The following is a 13,969-nucleotide window of genomic DNA, read 5'->3' on the forward strand; positions in this document are numbered from 1 at the left end:
TTTGTCATCTCTTTTGTAAAATCCTGGCTGAGTGGGAACAGAATCCTCCCTGAGGGGGAAGTCTGGTAATTTACAATGCAGCACGTGTCTGCACACCATATCCAAAATCAGGAAAGCATGAACAAATCCAATGAACAAGCTAAAAACCAGGAAGAGAATCAGAACGTTGAACATCAAATTAAACTCTCAAAACATTATAACATGGATCAATTTAATGAAGAGAAGTAAGAGATTAAGGATGTTAAGAAAACACTTGGGGATCATAGAGAACACATTTTAAACATATGTAAAAAAGATAACAGATATGATGGTGATGAACAGTACCATCCAAGAAATCAAAAATACACAATCAGCAAACAACAGCAGTTTTGAAGAGGCAGAGGAAAGAATTAGTGATGAGTAAGACAGTACATCTGAAATCAAACTAATAGTAGAATTATTGGTAAAAAGAGAGAAAAAAATAGAGCGGGGATATAAGGACCTAAATTACAATGCAAGATACTCATACATGCATCCCAGAATGAGTAGAGAATGGAAAGGGGACAGAAGGGGTGTAGGAGGAAAAAATGGCTAAAAGCATCACAAACCTATTGAGGGAGATGGATAAACATGTCCAGGAAGCACAACATACCCCAAACAACTTAAATCCCTAAATGCCCACACCAAGACATATTCTTGTCAAATTATCCAATGCTCAAGACAAAGAGAAAATACTGAAAACAGTGACAGAAAAAGAACCATTACATACAAGGGAGGCTCCATATGATTAAGTTCTGATTTTTCATCTGAAAACATGGAGGCAAGAAGGGAGTCGTATATCATCCACAAGGCAGTAAAAGGAAAAAATTTCCAACCAAGAATATACTCTATCCACCAAGCTAGCTTTCAAAAATGATGGACAGTCAAAATATTCACAGATAAACAGAAACTAAGAGAGTATGCCAATGAAAAGACTGTCCTTCAAGAGATACCAAAAGGAATTTTCAATGAGGATAGAAAAAAAACACATGAGAGATAGAGGTGAAGGAGACTGTTAGAACAACTAAGAAGAGAAAAAGAGGGGGAAAAAAAAAGAACCCAAACATATCACAAAGACAAATCCAAAGAAAATATGTCTAATAAAAGTAATTCCCTGAAAGTTATAACAATGAATGTCAAGGGATTAAACTCATCAGTTAAGAGACACAGATTGGAAAAACGTGTAAGGAAATAAGACATATCTATAAGCTGTCTACAAGAAACACATCTTAGACCCAGGGATTCAAGGACATTAAAAGTGAAAGGCTGGAAAACAATCTTACAGCTAAAAAATAACCAAAAACGGGCCATATTAACATCAGACAAAATAGATTTTAATGCAAAACTATCATGAAAGACAAACAAGAACACTACATACTACTGAAAGGGATAATCTTTCAAGAAGAAATAACAATCATAAACATTTATGCCCATAATGAGAGCACATTCATATATATGAGACAAACACTGGAAACCCTAAGTGAAAGAATGGATGTCTCTACAGTTATAGTCAAGGCTTTAATATACCACTATCAACTTTGGACAGAATAACTCAACAGAGAATCAATAAAGAAACAAAGGGCTTGAACAATATATTAAAGGAACTTGGACCTAATAGACATATACAGAGCATTACATCCAAATACAGCAGGATTTATATTATTCTTAAGTGCACATGGATCATTCTCCAAGATACCCTACGTGCTCGGTCACATTATTAAGATGTCTATACTACCCAAACTTATCAACAAACTCAATGACATCCCAAGAAAAATCAACACAGCATTTTATTTAACACTTGATGTGGTATAATTTTATATTTTCATTCTTCTTTATTTTTTAAGGATATATAAATAATAAAAAGTTACTTTTTTGTCTTTTTTTTTAATATTACATCAAAAAATATGAGGTCCCCATATACCCCCCACCCTCCTTACCCCACTCCTCCCCCCATAACAACAACCTCCTCCATCATTGTGAGACATTCATTGCATTTGGTGAATACATCTCTGAGCACCACTGCACCTCATGGTCAATGGTCCACACCATAGCCCACACTCTCCCACTGCTCACCCAGGGCGCCATGGGAGGACATACAATGTCTGGTAACTGTCCCTGCAGCACCACCCAGGACAACTCCAACCCTGAAAATGCCCCCACATCATATCTCTTCCTCCCATTCCCTACCCCCAGCATCCACCATGCCACTTTCTCCACACCAATGCCATATTTTGTTGATTACTAATCACAATATTTCATGAATAGATTACCAGTAAGTCCAATCTAAATCATACTCTCTTCCTCCATCTTGTGGACCTTAGAATGGTTGTGTCCACTCGACATCTATATCAAGAGGGGGCTTAGATTCCCCATTTTGATGCTGGATGCAATTTTCCTGCTTTCTGTCATAGGCACTCTTGGCTCCATGGTGTGGTGTTTGACCTTCTTCACCTCCTGCTTAGCTGAGTGGGGTAAGTCCAATAAACCAGAGTGTAGGAGTTGCAAGTCTGTTGTGGCTCGGGGCCCGGCTATCACATGATCAGTCCAGAGATTCAGGTCCCCTGGGTGTACCTTAAATTCCAACACCAACTACAGTTCTGGTAAAAGTAACAGGAGAGGCTTGTGGACAAAGAAGTGATGACTATTCTTATGGGCCTGTGTGCCTGAAATTTGAACTAGTCCTAGAGATGCAAGGTGCCCAAGATTTACCTCCTGAGAGCCTCCAAATTGTTCACATGTGGCCACTATCTAAGCAAAACTCAGCATGTAAATTCATTACCTTCCCCCCACTATGGGGCAAGACTACTGGGGATGAGTCTCTGTGGCACAGAGGGATTACCACCAATCACAAACTGGTGATGCAACTAGAAAAATGCCTTGAATAAAAGGGGGAATGGCAAAGACAAATGAGTATATATGGCTAAGAGTCTTTAAAAAAGTGTAGGGAATGATGATGGGAAAGAGTGTTGCAGTGGGGGTAGTGGTGGGGTGGGGGCGGTGGGGTTGAATGGGACCTCATATTTTTTTAATGTAATATTTTTAAAAAATGAATAAAAAATTAAAAAAAATAAAGGCAAAAGTTAGAGAACAATTAAAAAAAAATGGTCCTTAACAGTCTTGCAGGCTGACCTTTAATTTCATGGGGTATGAAACTGGGAGTTAAGACACGCTACCCTTTGGAGTCACAGACAAGGTTCCAATTCTGGCCTCAGGACTCTCTTTCCTACACTATCTGGAGAGCAGTGAACTGAGTCAGGCTTTTTGAGGATTATTGGCAGGAATCCAGAAAAAGAATGTGTGAAAAGAGACACACCCATCACTGAAGGAAGCTGCTCTTACCCAGACCCTGTGATTCCCCAGAACTGCCAAGAGCTGCGCACACGTGGAGCCTTGAGGCTGCTCAGCTGGTGTTCTCCACTCTCCTCACCCTCCACCCTTTTCCTGCCCTTCACCCCAGAGCAGAGGAGGTTCTTCTCATCCTTCTTGAGTTGAGGCGAACGACCCTTATGTCTTGAAAGCTCATTACTTATGACTTAAAGTAAAACTTTTGTCTTTAGAAAAATAAAAATAAAAAAAATAAAAGAAATAAAAAATATATAAAAATAAAAAAGTGCAGGAGGTCATCAGATGTGTCATCCTAATACCCACATCATTAGGATCCCAGAGACAGCACAAGCAGATACAATCCCAGTTTCAGGTGCTCCTGAGGACTACAGAGAACTCAGATTCTATGATCATGGAAATTGGCTCTGGAGTCCAGCGCCTTGTCAGTGGGCCCTACTTTGGAATTTCTGTTCCTGTGTATGAAGGAGATGTACTCAGATATGAACTTTCTACACATGCCTCTTCTGCTCACTTTTACTGAACCTATAGTTGGCCTAGATTTGGTGTTTATCCAGAGGACTTTAATCTCTGGACTGGTTATGTACATGCTGGGCTCTGAGCCTCAGCAGAGTTGCAGTGCCTACTCTCTGGTTTGTTGGACTTGCATATGTCAGCTAACAGGGAGGTGAAGATGGTCAACCACTGCACCAGGGAAGTGAAAGTGCCTCCAACTCCAAGCAGGAGAATTACATCCATCAACCATTTGGGATCTAAACCCCCTCTCAAGATTGTGGCAGAGTGGACATCACCAACCCAGGGTCCTCAGGTTGGAGGAATAAAATATGGATTAGAGTGAATTTACTAGTATTCTACTATAGAATTATTGCATCTAATAATGGAGGAAACTGTAGCATTGTTCTGGGGAAAGTGGCCATGGTAGTTCCTGAGGACAGGGAAGGGGAAGAAGAGATGACAGGTGGTGACATTTTCAGGACTTGGAGTAGTCCATAATGATATTAGAGGGGCATATGCTTGACATTATATATGCTGCCATAACCAACTGAATGGACTGGGGGAGAGTGTAAACTACAATGTTAACTATAATCCATGCAGTGCAGCAGTGCTCCAAAATGTACTCACCAAATGCAATGAATATTGCACAATGATGAAAAATTATGCTGTTGTGGGAGTATTGGGGGAGGTGTTGGATATGTGGGAGCCTTTTATATTTTTTAATGTACCATTTTTTTGAGATATATGTACCTTAAAAAGATATTTTAATATAAAAATACAAAATTAAAGAAATACACAAATAAACCATGGTTTAAAGTAAATAGCACAATAAGATTTATAAAATGTATAAAACTGGAATTTCCACATTTCAAGTTTCAGGTAATGCAGCTAAAGATATACTCTGAATATAATATATCATCCTAAATTTTATATACGTGTGTGTGTACTATTAGTATGTATATTTTAATGTAAAAATCTGAAGTTATAAGTATCACAAATTAAAATAAGAACAGTAAATATAAAATAAAAGACAATATAATAAGTATGAAAATAAAATGTAATGAAAGACAAATATGAAAGGATAAATACTCAAAGCTAAGTCTAATGAAAGTCAAAACTAATAAATTAGTAGAATAATGAATTAAGAAATATTACATAATAAATGATTTAAAATTGGGTAATATGTACAGAATTTTTAAAATCAGAAATGGATAGTATAAATAAATTCATTCCAGTTTATGTGAAAATTGAAATGAAATTCCCAAATTCCAAAAAAAGTAAATATTACCATATACGTCCCAGTAATAAAGGATAATCTGAAAAGATTCATATCTTGTTAGGATATTAAACCATAGTTTAAAATGAGATATCTTCTCAAAAAATTTTTATAAACCTATGGCTTTCCTGAGAAATCCAAACAAACTGTAAAGGAAAAAAGAATAGTTACCTACTCAAACTTTTCCAGATACTAGGAAAATGTGAAAAAGACTTTACATTTAATTTTATGAGAAGAGCTTAACATTGGTACCAAATTCTGATAAAATTTTTGCAAGAAACAAAATTTACAGATCACTTTTTTTCTTGAGACTAAACTTACATTTGCTAAAAAGAAAAGCTGCAATCCAAATCCAGGTATATTACGTAAAGAAGTTATTGTAATGAAGTTTGTTTTATGCAAAATAATTCAGAAAATGAACCCCCAGAAATGTAGAAACAATCATTTCAAAAAGTTCAGGAAAACATTTGATAAAAATCAGCACTCATTCATTATTTAAAACTAAGCAACAAAAATAAGACCAAATTAGAAATAGAAGGGAACAACCAAAGTAGGATAAAATATGTAAAATAGATCTAGCCAGTGAGAAATCGTATCTGACATATATAGAGTGCTTTTACAAAAGCAGAAGATAGACACAAAATACCGTAATAAAAATGGCCTGACTTGTGCACAGGCTCTTCCCAGAAAAACATTTTGAAATGTGCAATGCACAGATGAGCTAGTGTTCAGATTAACTAGGCACCAAGAAATTCCAAACAAAAATCATGGTGAAAAAGCTAAAAACAGGAAACGGAATTGGCCCAGTGGTTAGGGCGTCCGTCTACCACATGGGAGGTCCGAGGTTCAAACCCTGGGCCTCCTTGACCCCTGTGGAGCTGGCGCATGCGCAGTGCTGATGCGCACAAGGAGTGCTGTGCCAGGCAGGGGTGTCCCCTGTGTAGGGGAGGCCCACGCACAAGGAGTGCGCCCAGTAAGGAGATCTGCCCAGAGCAAAAGAAAGTGCAGCCTGCCCAGGAATGGCGCGGCCCACACTTCCCGTGCCACTGACTACAACAGAAGCAGACAAACAAACAAGACACAGCAAATAGACACAGAGAACAGACAACCGGGGGAGGGAGGGAATTAATAAATAAATAAATCTTAAAAAAAAAAGAAATATTTGTTTAAAAAAAAAAAGATAAAAATATTCCCCATAATAGCAAAAATTAAACAACTTCCATGTCAAGGTTCTGACAGAAAAAGGTACAACTGGAATGAATATTGTTTGTTGGAGTTTAAACTGGTGTAACCATTTATAAAACAGAATGGCATTATTTACAAAGATGTTTATATAGCATATGACCCAGTAATGGAGCATCATATCTGTACTAGATGTACAAAGATGCTCAGAGCAGCATTATTGGTAATAACTAAAACCCATAAGCATTTAAACTTCTATCTCCATTAAAATATGTAAATAAAATATGATGTATTATTATATTGAAATCTATCCAGCAATAAAAGTGAATAGTTTATACAACTTTAAAAAGATCACTGTATTTTAGAAATATAAAATAACAAGTGGTGGAGAGGAGTCATAGAAATTGGAACTCTAGTGACCTGTTCATGAGAATGTAGTGTAGTTCAGCCCCTGTGGAATGCATTACAGCACATCCTCAAAAATTTAATGATGCAATCACCATATGACCTGGTAATGCACTTCTAGGTTTATATTAAAAGTGAAAAGAGGTTCGCAGAATAGTAATTGTGTGCAATGTGTGTAGCAGCATTATTCATAACACCAACATGTGGAAATAATCCAAGTGTCCATCATAGCTAAATTGATAAAATATGGAACAAATCAGAGAATATTATTCGGCCACAAGGAAAAAATGAATTTCTGAGATATGGTGTTACTTGAAAGAAACTTGTAAATATTACACACTTGAAATATGGAAGTTACAAAAAGAAAGAGATTGTACTATTTTACTTACAATAGAATTCTAGAAGTATCAAATCTCCAGAGTCAAAAGTTTAATTGAATTTACTAGGTAATGGGTGCAGAGTGAAGAGAAAATGAATGTTTAGCAGACTAGATGTGTTTGTAAAAAGAAAATGTATTTGCTGTGACATAGAAGAATCTCACAAAAATAGTACTGGGTCAAAGGACCCAAGCAGAAGGAATCTAGGTTACATGTCAACAAGTTAGCATTTTTGAAGATGTGGGAGATGAAATTATTTGAATTTAGGAAAGGGGCTTCAGATGGGCTGCTTAACAGAAGAAAAATATACAGGTTATAGCACACAGTTATATGAAGTCAATGCACACAGAGAAACAATGGCTAAAACTACCCAATGTGTTTCTTTTGGGGTCTTGTAAATAAGTTAAAATTACTGAACCTGAGCTGATGACACATTGCTTTTCTCACCAGATATGGACGAGTGTGTGAAGTGTGCAGATCATCAGTATGCAAACAGTGAGAGAATTCACTGCCTTCAAAAAACTGTGACCTTCCTGGCTTATGGAGACCCTTTGGGGATGGCTCTGGTCTGCACAGCTCTTTGTTTCTCTTTCCTCACCGCTGTTATTCTTGGGGTCTTTGTGAAGCACAGAGACATTCCCATAGTTAAGGCCAATAATAGGATCCTGAGCTACATCCTGCTCATTTCCCTCACCCTGTGCTTCCTCTGCTCCTTACTCTTCATCGGTCGCCCTAACACAGCCATCTGCATCCTCCAACAAATCACACTTGGAATTGTGTTTACCGTGGCTGTGTCCACTGTCTTGGCCAAAACAATCACTGTGGTTCTGGCATTCAAGGTCACTGCTCCCGGGAGAAGGACGAGGCAGTATTTGGTGTCAGGAGCACCTAACTTTGTTATTCCCATTTGCTCCCTGATCAGATGGCACTCTGTGGCATCTGGCTGGGAACCTCTCCCCCATTTGTTGATAAAGATGCACACTCTGAGCCTGGTTATATCATCATCGAGTGCAATAAGGGCTCACCCACTGCCTTCTACTGTGTCCTGGGATACCTGGGCTGCTTGGCTCTCCGGTGCTTCACTGTAGCTTTCCTGGCCAGGAACCTTCCTGACACCTTTAATGAATCCAAGTTCTTGACCTTCAGCATGTTGGTGTTCTGCAGTGTTTGGGTCACTTTCCTCCCTGTCTACCACAGCACCAAGGGGAAGGTCATGGCAGCTGTGGAGATCTTCTCCATCTTGGCTTCCAGTGCTGGATTACTAGGCTGCATCTTTGCCCCAAAGTGCTATATTATTTTTTTAAAGCCAGATAGGAACACTCACCAGGGTTTAAGGTATCAAACACATTCTAGGGGTAATAAGTCTTCTTAATTTTAAACTCATATCTTTCCTATAACAAATAGGGGGCCTGATAAAAATCTACCAAATGCTTGCTTTCAGGTATTAGATAGAAATATAATGTAATTTTCCTTCAGTTATCACATGAGTTTCCTACAGTCTTTCAGTGTTCAGAAACACATCTCTCAGCCTTCTAAATTATTTTTAATCTAAACTACGCAATTTGGTTCCTCATTTCAAATACAGTGATGAATATGGATAGTCTGCCTTCATTGTGTGTGGAATTACCAAATTTACACATATTCTCCCATTTTATTTTGCACTTCTGTTTTTTCTAATATACCTGGTAAGCACTCTCAACATTTCCCTCTTTTCATCTCTTTATAGTAATCATAATTATCCTATACTATTTATGGAATATTCCTTATTTTCTCCCAGATTGCCACAACCATATTTTAATTATTATAAATTCCTATGTATAAATAACTCCTTTTTCTGGACTTCCTAATGTCTTTATTTGATTTTTTCCCTCTTGAACAATCACCATAATATGTACAACACGATGACACCTTTTATTTTATTGTTGATAGTACATTTCCCTCCTTACTGTACCATTTCAGGACTTGTTGGAAAGAATATCCTCAATATGTCTACACCACTCAAAAACCTGTCTGTCAGAAATGCTAGTTGTTGGAAAGATGATCTAAAAGAGAAGGGATTTCTCTTCCCCTTTCTAGGTTCTCTAGAGTACAGGTCTGACCATACAGGACATGCTGGAAGTTTATGTACTGATCATTATCTTCTGAAATGCAGTGTGTTTAATATTTTACTCTGATTTCAATAAAAATTCATGAAAATTCCTTACACTTGTTATTATTTTTTCTTGTTGTTTCTTTTTTTTTGTCTTTATTTTTTAAAATGTTACCTTAAAAAAAATAAGAGATTTCCATATAACTCCCACCCCTCTCATCTCATTCCTCCCATATCAACAACCACTTCCATGGCACATTCATTGCATTTGGTGAATACATTTTTACTTGTATTATGAATTACTGTGTTTATTTTGCAGTTCAGAGTCTCACTTAAAATTAGGGGTCCTCCTTAAGAGTTTATTTTAAATTTGATGTCTAAGAATATCTGATCTTTTTTCTGAGAAAATAATATGTTCTTCTTTTCTGACAATTAAGAATTGAGATATTTACTAATATCAGGTAACTCAGAATCAAATTGGATTTTCAGCCTTACAAGTAGATCAAACATTTTGAATCATTCTCCAACATATCATGTTGAATTTCTCTTGCTCTTTTTTAAGCCATGCATGTAAATTTTGTTGGAAAGAATGGATGAAAGAATGGAGGAAAGGAAGAAAGAGAAAATTAGAAAGAGAGAGAGGAAGGAAGGAAGGAAGGAAGGAAGGAAGGAAGGAAGGAAGGAAGGAAGGAAGGAAGGAAGGAAGGAAGGAAGGAAGGAAGGAAGGAAGGAAGGAAGGAAATCAAATTCTTTTTTGGAGATGCAGCTTTCTGCCCAGTGGAAATACAGTTATAATAATGATGTTTATGATCGTTCAGTCTTACTCAGATTGTTCATCTTGAAAGAGTCTTTTTCAACATGTGTTTCTCTGAGATTTTGCATAAATTCAATGGATCTATTTTATTTATTTATTTATTTTTATTGACTTTGTAATAATATTACATTAAAAACATATGTATATATGAGGTCCCATTCAACCCCACCACCCCCACCCCACCTCTCCCCCCCCAGCAACACTCATTCCCATCATCATGACACATCCATTGCATTTGGTAAGCACATCCCTGGGCACCTCTGCATCTCATGGTCAATGGTCCACATCATGGCCCATACTCTCCCCCATTCCATCCAGTGGGCCCTGTGAGGATTTACAATGTCCGGTGACTGCCCCTGAAGCACCATCCAGGGCAGCTCCATGTCCCAAAGATGCCTCCACTTCTCATCTCCTCCCGCCTTTCCCCATATCCATCAGCCACCATGTCCACTTTTCCCAATCCAATGCCACCTTTTCTATGTGGACACTGGATTGGTTGTGTCCATTGCACCTCTATGTCAAGAGGAGGCTCAGATTCCACATGGATGCTGGATGCAATCCTCCCACTTTCAGTTGTAATCACTCTTGGCTTCATGGTGTGGTGGTTGTCCCTCTTCAACTCCATCTTAGCTGAGTGTGGTGAGTCCAATGAATCAGACTGTAGGTGCTGGAGTCTGCTGAGGCTCAGGATCTGGCCATCACACTGTCAGTCCAGAGATTCAAATCCCCCAAATATATCCCAAACCCCAACACCAGCTGCACCTCCAGCACATTAGCATGAAAGTCCCGAAGAGAGATCCCATCTGAGTCCAGATTCATCACACATAAACACCATTTCCAAAGAGGGGCCATCTGACCTGGTAGTTAACCCCATTGGCCATGATCATAACTCCCACGGGTCTCTTTAGCCCTCAAAGGAACCAATACCTGGGGGTTGTATCTGCTCTATCTGTCTCTCAGACCCCGCTCAGTTGTGCAAAAGGGCAATCCTTCTGACAGCCTCCAGACTCTTTTTTAGAGACTCATAGCCATATAAACTCATTTCTCCTTTCCATTTCCCCCTTACATTAGGTCAAACAGCATTTTAAAGTCATGTTATTTTATGTAGACAGGGATATTCTGCTGATCCACATTGAACCTACCATATAAGATCATTCTCCAGTTGCATCATCAGTTGGTAGTTGATAGTGGTCCCTCGGTGCCAGGGAGGCTCATCCCCGGGTGTCATGTCCCACGCTGGGGGGAAGGCATTGCATTTACATGCCGAGTTTGGTTTCGAGACTGGATCTATTTTATAAGCCAAGGCCCTCTTGGTCTTTGAAAATTCACTTAATCTCCTAAACCTTGGTACAATTCCACCTATCTTGGTTATCTAGTATCAAGTGCTATGTGGATCAAACAAATTGTTGACTGCCTTTTGAAGTGAGGTTCTTCGAAAAAGTCTTAGTGGTTAATTTTTCCAATTTACATATATAATGCTTTATGAGAAAAATACAACCTAGAGGATGGAGGAAGAGCACTAATTTAATTAAGTACTGTGCTGGATATTTGTTTGCTGTTCTGCATCCATTCTCCAGTCTTCTCCTTCAGAAAATGGGAATGGAAACAATAACATAGGTAAGGAGGAATGATGTTGAAACCTATGACTATTTTTGCTTACTTTGTTTCATTTGGCCATTGGAAATGACTTTAAAGGCTATAATAAAATACTGCTAGATTTGGATTGGAAATATATTGAAGCTATCGATAAATTTAAGGGAAAACATATTTTTGCAACAGTAAGTTTTCTCTTTCAGGGATTTTTCTATCTCTTTCCATCTCTCCTCTGCTCATCACCATTCATTGATAATTAATGTATATATGTGTACTTTGCCTATATATTTACATATAAGGATAACAAATTGTCTCTTCATATTTGTTCCTAGGAACTTTTTAGTTGTTCCAGCTAATATAAAGGTTTTTATTCCTTCTGCAACATTTTCAAAGGTTATTCATGTTGTATACAAAAAGTATTATTTCTCTTACATCTTGGTTCATATACGCTTGTAGGCAATTTCAACATTTCTTTTCTTTCCAATTATTTTTCCCTCTTATTTCTTTATCTGTTTATATTACTAATACAATGTGTAATCTTAAATTTGCTCATGGGATTACATCTACTTCTCATGTCTTAAGTGTGAAATTTACCAAAGCTTTCATGATCACTTATGGTGTTTGTAGCATATTGTTTTTATCATAACCATTTTAAGATTAAAACTATTTCTTTCATTTCTTTCATAGATTTTTCAGAATTTTATAATGATTTGGACAATATATTTATTGACCTTTTTCACAGTGCATTTTTATTCTTTACCTGTTAACTTTTAAAATTTCATTAATAAAGTTAAATATGAATTATTGGGAAAAACCTTATTGGGCCTTGCTGTGCTGTTCTTTTGTTAGAATGTTCGAAGTAAATCTGCATAAAGAGTTATTGCATGCATATAAAATGACATTAGCCTATAATTTTTCTTTCTAGTGCAATGCTTATTGGATTCTTAAGTGTACAAATTAAAGGAAACATATTTGTTAAACAAAAGGGTGGAAAGAGTGAAAGGATAGAGGGATGGATGAATGGAGAGACAGAGTCAAAGGGGAAAAGATGGAAGGATTTGATGAATCAATGCATGGAGGGAAAGAAGGAAAGAGAGAGGAATGGACAAAGACAACATAGAGGAATAGAAGTAGATTAGGACAATGGATGAAGAGAAAAACTGAATGAAATCAGAGAGATAAGACTGAAGAGGTGAGCAAATAGAGGAAGGAGAGACAGAAAATCTAAATCAAAATGAGTCTTACTTTTGACTCGATATAAAGATAGACCCAGTGAGGCACTAATAAATTCTATCAAAATTAGTAAAATCATTGCATACCTTGGATATCTTTTGGTTTGCAAACAACAACAAAAAGTTAAATTTGCTTAAGCAGAAGTATGAAGTTGATTATATCTGTGAATTATCATATCATCTCCATGAATCTTGAAATATACTTCCTCCCATTGCTCAGTTTGAGTCACACACTCATTTTGACCTATGGACTTCACCAGATGGAAGGGAATATTCTAATAGTTTAAGCCAAAAGAGCTAATGGCAGAGGTGTAGGTCAGTTTGATAACACTAAAACACATATATTCTGCACAATGAGAAAAAAAGCAATTCACTCAAAAACTGAGGTTTTAGAATTAGAATAAGGCTCACATCAATATTGGGAAGTATTCAAAAATTGTTCAAAGCATATATATTATTTCATTTTAAAACCCCAACCATGGGTTTAATACTATAATGTTAACTGAACTGAAATGTTTTTGAAAGCATGTTTGTATGTATCATATTATATCACTTACACAAAGGAAAGAAATATGCTGTGATATTAATAACAAATCCTCATTGCAATAAGAGCTAAAGCAAAACAGAGTACTTTATAAATTGAAAAGTGTTCAAAGTCTAGGAGAAAATATTCTCAATACGTACACCAGAAAAAATACCTGATGCATTAAAATATGCTGAATACCTACAAAAAGCCTAAATCAGAAATGGATGGAAAAACCTTGAAAATTTCAGAAAATATGATACACAAATGGCCAATAATACTTATAAAAGAGATCAATATATTAAAAACCACGATGACCACAATCTATTCTAACCTTCTATAATGGATAAAATTGAAAGCCTTTCCTGTTCAAAATGAAAAAATGATGCAGATGATGACATGGAACAGCTTATAATTTTTAGACTAAACTACTACTTCATTTTTCAAATGAGTTGGCTGGTTTTTCCATCTCCATATGTGAGTTTCTGGGAACAGAATAAAGAGAAATTTATTTATTTTTTTCCTTTTTTTATTCAAGGTTCTCATTCATACATGAACACACATGAATCATAAGTGAAGATTGCAAACTTACAAAATTAACATACATAACATCACACAGGGGT

The 13,969-nt window shown here is 36.9% G+C and overlaps 1 pseudogene; it reads left to right on the plus strand.

Moving 5' to 3' along the window:
• The window catches only part of LOC131276618 (vomeronasal type-2 receptor 116-like), a 30,472-nt pseudogene extending 22,005 nt beyond the window's left edge, over nucleotides 1-8,467 (plus strand).
• Nucleotides 8,468-13,969: the final 5,502 nt, after the last annotated feature.

Source organism: Dasypus novemcinctus, chromosome 30 (genome assembly GCF_030445035.2).
Source record: "Dasypus novemcinctus isolate mDasNov1 chromosome 30, mDasNov1.1.hap2, whole genome shotgun sequence".
Lineage (NCBI taxonomy): Eukaryota > Metazoa > Chordata > Mammalia > Cingulata > Dasypodidae > Dasypus > Dasypus novemcinctus.